This window comes from Cynocephalus volans, chromosome 2, assembly GCF_027409185.1.
Source record: "Cynocephalus volans isolate mCynVol1 chromosome 2, mCynVol1.pri, whole genome shotgun sequence".
In the NCBI taxonomy this organism is placed as follows: Eukaryota; Metazoa; Chordata; class Mammalia; order Dermoptera; family Cynocephalidae; genus Cynocephalus; species Cynocephalus volans.
The window spans coordinates 31,252,496-31,262,180 of NC_084461.1; positions in this window are offsets into that span (position 1 = coordinate 31,252,496).

Below are 9,685 nucleotides of genomic sequence, written 5' to 3' on the forward strand. Positions count from 1 at the left end.
CATTCTGTAGGGGAAAAGGACATTGGAAAAACAAATGTCCCTGACTAGAGAAGAAGAACGCCCATATCCTACAGCTAGACAACTCTGAGGATTGACGGGGCCAGGGCTCCATACTTATGAGCCCCAGAAGCCCAAGGTAACCTTACAAGTAGGGGGCAAACCAGCTCATGGAAAAAAGGGGCCACTTATTCTGTTCTAACTAAAACTGATGGACATTTATCTGCTATGAAAACCTTGGTCCGGGGGGCTACAGGAAAGTTCCAGTCCTACCCTTGGACCAAGGCAAGAATTACCAACCTGTGGCAAGGAACTATTACTCACTCCTTCCTTGTCATGCCAAATTGCCCATACCCACTTCTGGGACAAGACTTATTGCATAAGCTACAGGCTACCATAACTTTTAAGGGGGATACAACAGAACTGACATTTAATCCTGCACCTCCTGCTCAAATAATGATAACATGCCCAGTCGGTTAAGAATACATAGTAGCCACAGAGGCTTCCCCCATTAACTCCAGTTCCACCTTGGAGGAAATAAGATGGGAGATCCCAGGAGTATGGGCAAAAACAAACCCACTAGGCTTAGCCATTCACCGATCCCCCATCGTGGTTCAGCTTACCAGCCAGTCTACTCCTATTTGAGTAAAGCAATATCCAATTCCCTTGGAAGCTAAGCGAGGGATACCTGTTCACATCCGAAGACTAAAAGAGGCTAACATTCTAGTTTCATGTAAGTCGGCATGGAATACTCCTCCCAGTACAAAAACCAGGTACTTTATATTTCTGGCCTGTCCAAGATCTACAGGAGGTGAACAAACATGTGCAGACACTCCATCCAACTGTCCCAAATCCCTACGCCCTCCTTAGCCTGCTGCCGCCATCTCACCAGATCTACACCGTGTTAGATCTTAAAGATGCTTTCTTCAGCCTCCCGCTGGCCGAGGTAAGCCAACCTTTATTTGCTTTCAAATGGACAGATTCAGAGGGGGGATATTCAGGACAACTGACATGGACATGGTTATCTCAGGGGTTTAAAAATTCCCAAACTTTGTTTGACGAAGCATTGAGCCAAGATCTCATGCTTTACCGAAAGCAACATCCTGAGGTTGTTGGTGCTGCTACAATATGTAGATGACTTTTTGTTGGCCACTAAAGACTATGAGACCTGCAAAGAGGTCACAAGAGACTTATTATGGGAATTACAATCCCTGGGATATCAAGTCAGATAAGAAGGCCCAATTATGTACCCCAAAAGCCACTTACCTGGGGTACAAACTATAGGGAGGAAAGAGAACTTTGTCCTCCAGAAAAATAGAAACAATTCTAAAAATCCCAACCCCAAAGACTAAGAAAGAGGTCCACAAATTCTTGGGTGCAGTAGGCTATTGCCGCCTCTGGATACCTGGGTTTGCTGAAATAGCTAAGCCCTTATACTCTAGCACTGGGGGAAAACAAACCTCCCTGTTGTGGATGGAGGTTGAACAAAATGCTTTCAATGACTTGAAAAAGGCACTTACCACAGCTCCTGCCTTAGCACTACCAGATGTGAATAAGCCCTTCACCCTGTTTATCACTCAGAAACAAGGTATAGCCAAGGGAGTACTCACCCAGACACTGGGTCCATGGAAAGGCCTGTGACCTACCTCTCCAAGAGATTGAATAATGTAGCCACAAGCTGGCCAAACTGTCTCTGGGCTATAGCCACAACTGCTTTATTGGTGAAAGAGGCAGACTAACTCTGGGGCAGAGTATGAGCCTAGTGGCACCTCACTTTGTGCAAGCTCTCCTGAGAAGTGTACCCAAGCATTGGTTCACCAACACCTGTATCACTCAATACCAGGCTCTACTTTTAGACCAGCCCTGAATAAAGTTTCTTAAGACTACAGCTCTGAATCCAGCAACTCTCCTTTCAGATCATGACCCAGAAAACCTCTCCATGACTGTCTTGAAACTATAGAAACCCTCCAGGGACTCCAACCCAATTTGACTGATGTGCCCTGGCCAGACCTTGATGAGGTGATGTTTACGGATGGGAGCAGCTTCATCTCCAACAGAATCAGGTATGCCAGGGCAGTTGTAATCACACTGGAATGGGTCGTCTGGGCACAGGCTTTAAACCAAGGGACATCTGCTCAAAAGGCTGAACTCATAGCCTTAACACAAGCTCTAATACACAGGAAAGGCAAGACTGTCAACATCTATACTGACAGTAGATATGCATTTGCTACAGCCCATGTCCACGGGGCCTTCTACAAACAAAGAGGATTAATAACCTCTGGAGGGAAAGACATAAAGAACAAAAAAGAGATTCTAGCTCTCCCGGACGCCGTATGGTATCCTAAAAAGGTGGCCATTATACATTGCCGAGGACACCAAAAAGGAGACTCAATGGAGGCTCGGGGAAATGCCGCAGCAGACCAAGGGCAAAAGAGGCCTCACTAAAACCAGTGGGCCCATCAAATTCTTTAGTAGTCATGCCAGCACCCCAGTTGCCACCAATCCCACATTACACTGAAAAAGAAATCATGCATGCCAAAGCGTTGGACACTAGGGGCAATGATGCAGGTTGGAAAATCTTACCAGATCACTGAATATACCTACCTAAAGCATTAGGGAGATTATTAATAAAGCAACTACACCAAGGGACACACCTCGGAGCTACTAAATTGACTGAATTGTTACGGAAAAACTATTATATACACAATTTAGACAAATTAACCAAAGGCATTATACAACGCTGTGAAATTTTCTCACAAGTAAATCCAGGACCAAAGCCCAGGATGCCTATGGGAACCAGAGCACAAGGGTCCAATTCCAGAGCACATTGAGAAGTCGACTTCACGGAGCTAAAACCAGAACAATACGGGTATATATCTCTTGGAATTTATAGACACCTTTTCTGGGTGGTTGGAAGCTTTTCCTACAAAGACTGAAACTGCTCAGATAACACTTAAGAAATTACTAGAGGAGATTATTCCCCGATTCGGCTTGCCTATAACTTTGGGGTCTGACAATGGCCCAGCTTTCATAGCCCAAATTGCTCAATTATTAGCAAAAAGCCCTACAAATAAAATGGAACTTACATTGTGCTTATAGATCACAAAGCTCAGGTCAGGTAGAAAGGATGAATTGGGCTTTAACAGAAACTTTAACCAAATTAAAATTAGAGACTGGCGAACTGAGTAAGCCTCCTTCCCTTTGCCCTCCTCGGGGCAAGATGTACTCTATTTATCAAGGGAATCACCCCTTATGAGATAATGTTTGGAAGGCTACCTCCTTTGTTACCCCACCTTCCAGATGATAAACTTGCTGAAATCACTAACCATAACCTTCTTCAGTCTCTTCAAGCCTTCTAACAAGTGCTGCATCAGATCCACCCACTGATCGGGGGCCCATCCAATGGCCAAGGACCTAACCCCACATCCATACCAGCTAGGTGACCTTGGCTGGGTCAAATGACATCATGCCAGCATCCTCGAACCAAAGTGGAATGGACTTTACACGGTCGTCCTCACCACCCCCACAGCAGTGAAGGTTGCTGGAAAACACCAGTGGATCCACCATACCCAGCTCAAACAGGCACCCCAGTCTGGGAGCTCCTGCTCAGACCACTTCATGGAAAAATGGATAGTCCAATGCTCCCAAGAAGACCGACTAAAGATAAGACTCACCCGCTCATCCCCATAATTGTTTTAATTGTTGTATGTTATGTAATGCCTGCACGGGGAGCATCTGTGTCAGGGAACCCCCATGAACCCAAAATCTATCCATAGGAGCTAAGGAACATGATTACAGGGGATTCTTTTAAGACCATCTATACATCAGGGACCCCCACTTTCCTAGTAGATTTATTTGAGCTGATGGGAAAAACAAACTTAAAGGTTCAGGAGAAGCGACAAACTCTACGGGGATTTGGGACTCACTATGGCCATTATTCTTGGTGGGGATGTAGCAGAATTAATGAAAAGGGCCTCCAACAAACCCAGTTTTATGCCTGCCCTGCAGCAAGCAGCCCTTCTTGTCAGGGAAAAGGAAACTACCACTGTGCTGCCTGGGGTTGCGAGACCACGTCCTCCTGGGCCCATACAGATACATATATATCTCTTAATAGACAGCCCCCACCTTCAGACTGTAGTCAGCCAGGAACATGCAACCGCACAAATCTTACTATTAAAATGTGGAATCCCTTCATGATTGATACCTGGAAAGCTGGAAGGACATGGGGAATAAGACTATATACTGGAGTAAATCCAGGGGGAGAATTCACTATTCAACTAAAAGGAGAAGATCAATTAAATGTCCCCATAGGCCCTAACTAGGACCTCCTACCCCTTCCTCCATGTGCCCTGAATCCTAACCCGTCTCCCCAAGCTCCAGAACCCTGGTCCGATTATACTTTCACCAGTACCCTCTTAGGAAAGTTAGATTCAGTTTTTATGCTCATCAACCAATTGAAACCAATGCTTTCCATATAACTTAACATATGAAATAAGCCTGTTTATTATCTCTCTTTTGAATGCTTTAGGGGCCAAAGTTAGTTTGAGATCAAAAGATTTAATATTGATTTTGGAATTTGATTTTGGGAAGTCTGTCAAATATGTCAAAAGCTTAAAACACTCGATCAAAATAGGATCATAGGTCTCTGTAAAATATAGTCATTCGTTTAGTTAGCCAGAGTAAGATTCTGAAAAGCAAAAATCTCTACTCTGACAGACAGGAGATTCAGTTATCCAAATAATCAAAAGAACTAATATATACATGAGGCTAGAAAACCAAATTCTAGTTTAGGTTAGCATATTTTTAATATTAATGCTTAATTTTAATAAATAATAAATAACTTTTGTATAATTTTAGATAGCTTGATGGCACAAAATTTTTTTACAAGATTCATTTTTTACAAACTTTTTACAACCTTTTCTCTTTCTCATTTTGGGATGACCAATCATTTTACTTTAGGGCAAAAAAAAATTTTTTAACTAAAACATGTCTTTATGTAAGCTTCATTTACCAGAAACACATCTTACTTTCCCCAAATAAGAGATGGTTGTAGTTACCATGTATTAATTTTTAACTCTAGTAACCCTAATTTTTAGTGAAAATCTATGAAGTAAGCAATTTTGAACTATTTTATATCAGCATTTTGTAGAAGAGAACCATTTCATAATTTTTAAAAACATGTTTCCTCATGACACAATTTTTTCAATGTTTATTAGCAGACTCAAATACATTTAGCTTTTCTATACTGTGTAAAAACAAGATGTTGAATTACATATACCCTAAACCTATGTTTAGCAATTAGTGTTTTAGTGTTTTAATCTATTTAGGAATGGCACAGATATTTAATGAGTGTCTATTACTTAATTTAACATGACTGAAAAATTTTTGAAACTACAAAAAATTCATCTATACACTTGTATTCTGTTCCAACAAGGCATTGAGTCAAGGCCTTGCCCCCTTTTTTTGACTGACCTGATTATTGTCCTAAGTGATTGTTAGCTAGTTTGCACATTGTCATTTCTGCTTTCTGACTTTTTAAATTTTTCCAAACTGGGATAAATACAGCAGACTGATTTTGGGCCTTGTAATGTTGGGGGACCAGCAGGGGTCCCTCTGGCCCATCCAACCTTTGGTAGATTTAGTTTTTATTCTAGCCCCTCCACTGTCTGCTTTACCTATTCCATTTTTAATAATCATCTAAGTTTTTATGTTTGTTGTTTGTTTGTTTGTTTGTTGCATTTCCAAAGGGATGGCTTAGGTAAAACAAGGTAGAAAATTTACATCTCAAAAGCAAAGTTCTGAGACTTTAGACCTAGATACCATTATAAATCACATCTGCCCAAACCAAGGAAGGAGGGTGTAAGTAAACCCAGTTAAGACAGGATAGCCAGAAAAAATGCCTTAAACAAAGGGATTGTTATGTAAATTTAAACCACTGTCTTTACCTTTGTAAGAATTTCTAGTGACTCAGTTCTCTCTCTTTTCCTGCTGCAGGGAGGCAGACACCCTTAAAATTGAGATTTCCTCTATAGATGAAAATTTCCTTTTTAAAAGGGTTTCAAAATATCTAGCTAAATGCCAGAAAAGTGTATTTTGAAGACCTATTTAGTTCATCAGGTTGTCTTTTTAACTTAGCTTCTGTTTCTTAAGCTTTTTATTAGCCTTTTATAAAGATTCTTTTAAAAGAGGCAATAAAAATTTTGAAATCTTTTTAGAAACTTCTACACATCTATAGGTATCCCTGGATAAGCCTAATTTGGGAGCCCTCATTTTTAAGAGCACCGTTGTTCATTTGGAACACTCCACCATCATTTTGAATGATCTTTAGTAAGATTTCACCATGTCAGAATGCTTTTGCTGCTTCTGGGGCTGAAAATACATATGTATAAAGGTAGACATAGCCAAAAGGCGGAGTACACAGTTCTTCAGAAATTAAGGATCCTTTTTCACAGTAAATTTTGGCTTTGGCTCTGAGATCTCTTTAATCAACTTGGTGAAAGATTTTTCCCAACCTATGTGCAAAAGAAAGAAATGAAGAGGACAGAGCACAAAATGCCTGTATATTTCCAAAAGCCAGAGCTTGTGCCCCCTCCAGCAATCACCATTTACTGCCAGTTTCTATCTGACCAAGCCAGACATCTGAGGCCTCTAACTGGATCGAGTCCAATTAATTATCAGATCCAATTCTATCCTGAACCCAGTCCAGTTTCTGTCACAACTTCCAAACCCAGTCCAGATCAAAAATTTGTTCAAAGTCAGATAGCTCAACACACAAATCTGTGGAGGTTCAGAATCCAAGAGAGAACATACCCACAATCCTCAGTTACTATGAGAGAGCAATAGATGCAAATGGGTCCTGCAGGCACCTTGCCTGGTCACTCGATGCTCCTGAGGGCCGGTGGAAGCTCTCAGATCCCACTTCTGACACCGTCTGTTAGAAAAACTTTAAACAAATTTAATGAAGTTTATTTATTTATTGTATTTTTTTAATTCAAAATACTTGAACATTTACTTGTACTTATTAATGGGGCACTGTATGTTGTTTCAATACATGCATACACTACACAGTGATTCACTTAGGGTAGATAGCATTGCTTTGTACCCATTAATCCACCACTTTCCATCTCACTTTCCCCCAAAGTAACTCACCTACAGTAGGGGAGAGTCTTTTTCCCTACTCAACAATATTGCTGTGACACTAAAGAGACAAGATTATTGACAGTGAGTGTGGGTGTGTTTTTGTGGGGTTGTTGCAGGGGAGGTGAGGGTCAGGAGTACTTTTAAAGCATTATACAAATGCAGGATGTTGCTATGTCCATTTCAATGTGTTAACACTTACCGTTGAAACAGGAGTTGTGCTTCTTTACCTTGCAGTGGCCCTATAAACAACTGGAGAAGAAATGGGGGGGGGCGGTGTATAGTCAGCATTAGCTAACCAATGCTTGTCTCCAAAAGAAGGGAAATGTGAACCTCTCAAAGCCCCCCCATTTTTCAGCAGATTGATTTTCCTAAAACGTAGCTCTGGTTATATCAAACCATTGAGCACAAATTAACAGTGATTCTTCAGCTGCTAATTTAAGTTCAGGCCTCACCTTGGCACTGAAAGCCCATGACATTTCTCCTGCTCCCCCACCCACCCCCTGCCTTCTAGCTTTACCTGCCTTAACCCTCCAAGAGCAATTTATTCCAGAAAAACTGCACAATGTGATGTTGTCTACACACAGCCTTCAGTTTCCCTGCCTGTATGTCTTTTTCCATATTGTTTTTCCCTATGTGGAACACTTTGTGTCCCATCTTCATGAGTCAAAATCCTACTTATCTGCAGTATTTCCAGCATTTTCAAATATTGCTACTAGGAGTGCAGATTTTTTGGAGGGCAATTCAGCAATATTTATTGGCAGTGTTGAACCTCACCTGAGCCCTGCACTCCTAGAAAAGCACTCAAGAAATCCTTCCACCCTTTTGAGTTTCAGAAAAGGGCTTTCTGCAAAAAACCACTCTTCCCCTTGTGACTTAGAATATCCTTATTTATCTAGGACAAGGCCAGACACAGATCCTCCAAATTCCCTTTTTGGGGGTCTCAATAAATATTAGCTGAAGTGTTTGTTGAACTGTTCAATATGGACAAAATGCAAGCTAAGTTGACTTGACAAAACTTTAGTAAGGCTTCTCTCCTTCTCCTAGGCTTCTGAACTTTGGCCCGCCTTGGGAATTGAAACATGGAACAACCTCTCCTTAATGGCCCCTCTGGAGAATTGGGAAAAACATTCCCTGGTCAACTGTCCCATCATGCCTACCACCCACACATCTCATTCCCCCACACCCAGTTCTTTCTAGTAGATCTCATGGTCAGAGCCTTCTCCCTGCTGCAATAGTTCTCCTACCCTTATTGCAATCATCCTTTTGAATAAAGCCTCTCCTTACCTAACTCCAAGTTGTTTTTTTTTTATTTTACCTTGTTAATAGCTCTAAAAATGTCTAGTCTTTTTGACCAAATAATTTCACTTCTAGAAATTTAATTGAAGGAAATACTTATATTCACACATAGTTTAATTTTTTTTAAAAAAAGAATTCTCATGACATATTATTTGTAATAGAAGAAAAAACTACAAATAGCAAAAATATCTTCCCAAATATAAAAGTTTAAATAAATTATACAACCACTACAATTACGTTTTCAAATCGTCCTTAACAGCATTTGGGAGTGCTCTAAGTATGTTAGGTCCAACCATAGCAAGATGCAAAAACATATTAAAAGCATAATTTCAAATGGTTTGTTTTATTACTATGTTTAAAAATAAAAGTCATAACATATGTAGAAAAAGACTGAAATAAATACTTCAGAATGCTAATATTTAATATTCGGTGGGATGATTAATTTTTATACTCAATACTTTTATGTAGTTTATAAATTTTCTATAGTGAGTATTTTTTTACAATCAGAAAATAATAAGATACTTTTAAAAATAACACTCCAAATATAACAAAGTAAGAAATTATCTCTGCCCACAAACTTTTTTTATGTTATCAGCTGGATGTTGTTTCTCTCTGCTATGAATCGCTAGCCCTTTGCCTTCTGTGGCTGTTAAACATTACCTTATATTATCCATGCACTTACCACCTTGAACCTATTGTCGCCTTTTAGGTTGAAAATTTGGGTAGGTTCAAATCTCATTTTATAAGCCATAGTAACTCCTGGAATAGCACAGCATCTTCCACAGGTAGGTGTTTACCAATTCTAGCCATCTGCTTGGGAGTTTATATTTGCATGTTAAATTTTATTTTTTAATTAAGCTTTTATTCATGATATGCTCAATAAAATTCCTTTAACATAATCTCTTTGTTGTCCAAAGGTCAAATGTAGCCCTTTCCTCTCTGGGAAATCACCCAAGCTGATCATTACATACAGCAGTTCTACATTGTATTGCATTCCTACAGCAAGCAGAAAGCCATGTGCTTCATTGCAGGGTTGCCTTCACTTGGGGCTTGAGAATTTAAAAGTTGATATTTTAGATGATACATTTAAAATTTCCACCACACTTACTGTCTCCTTTTTAGTACCTTAATTTTAAGAACATTTGTGTAATCAGTCTTCCAGGTATAATTCTGGTCCTGGGTAAAATAGTGAAAGCATTAATAATTACCTTGACCTTCTCCCATCTCCCTTGTGAATCACTTTTCTTCACAC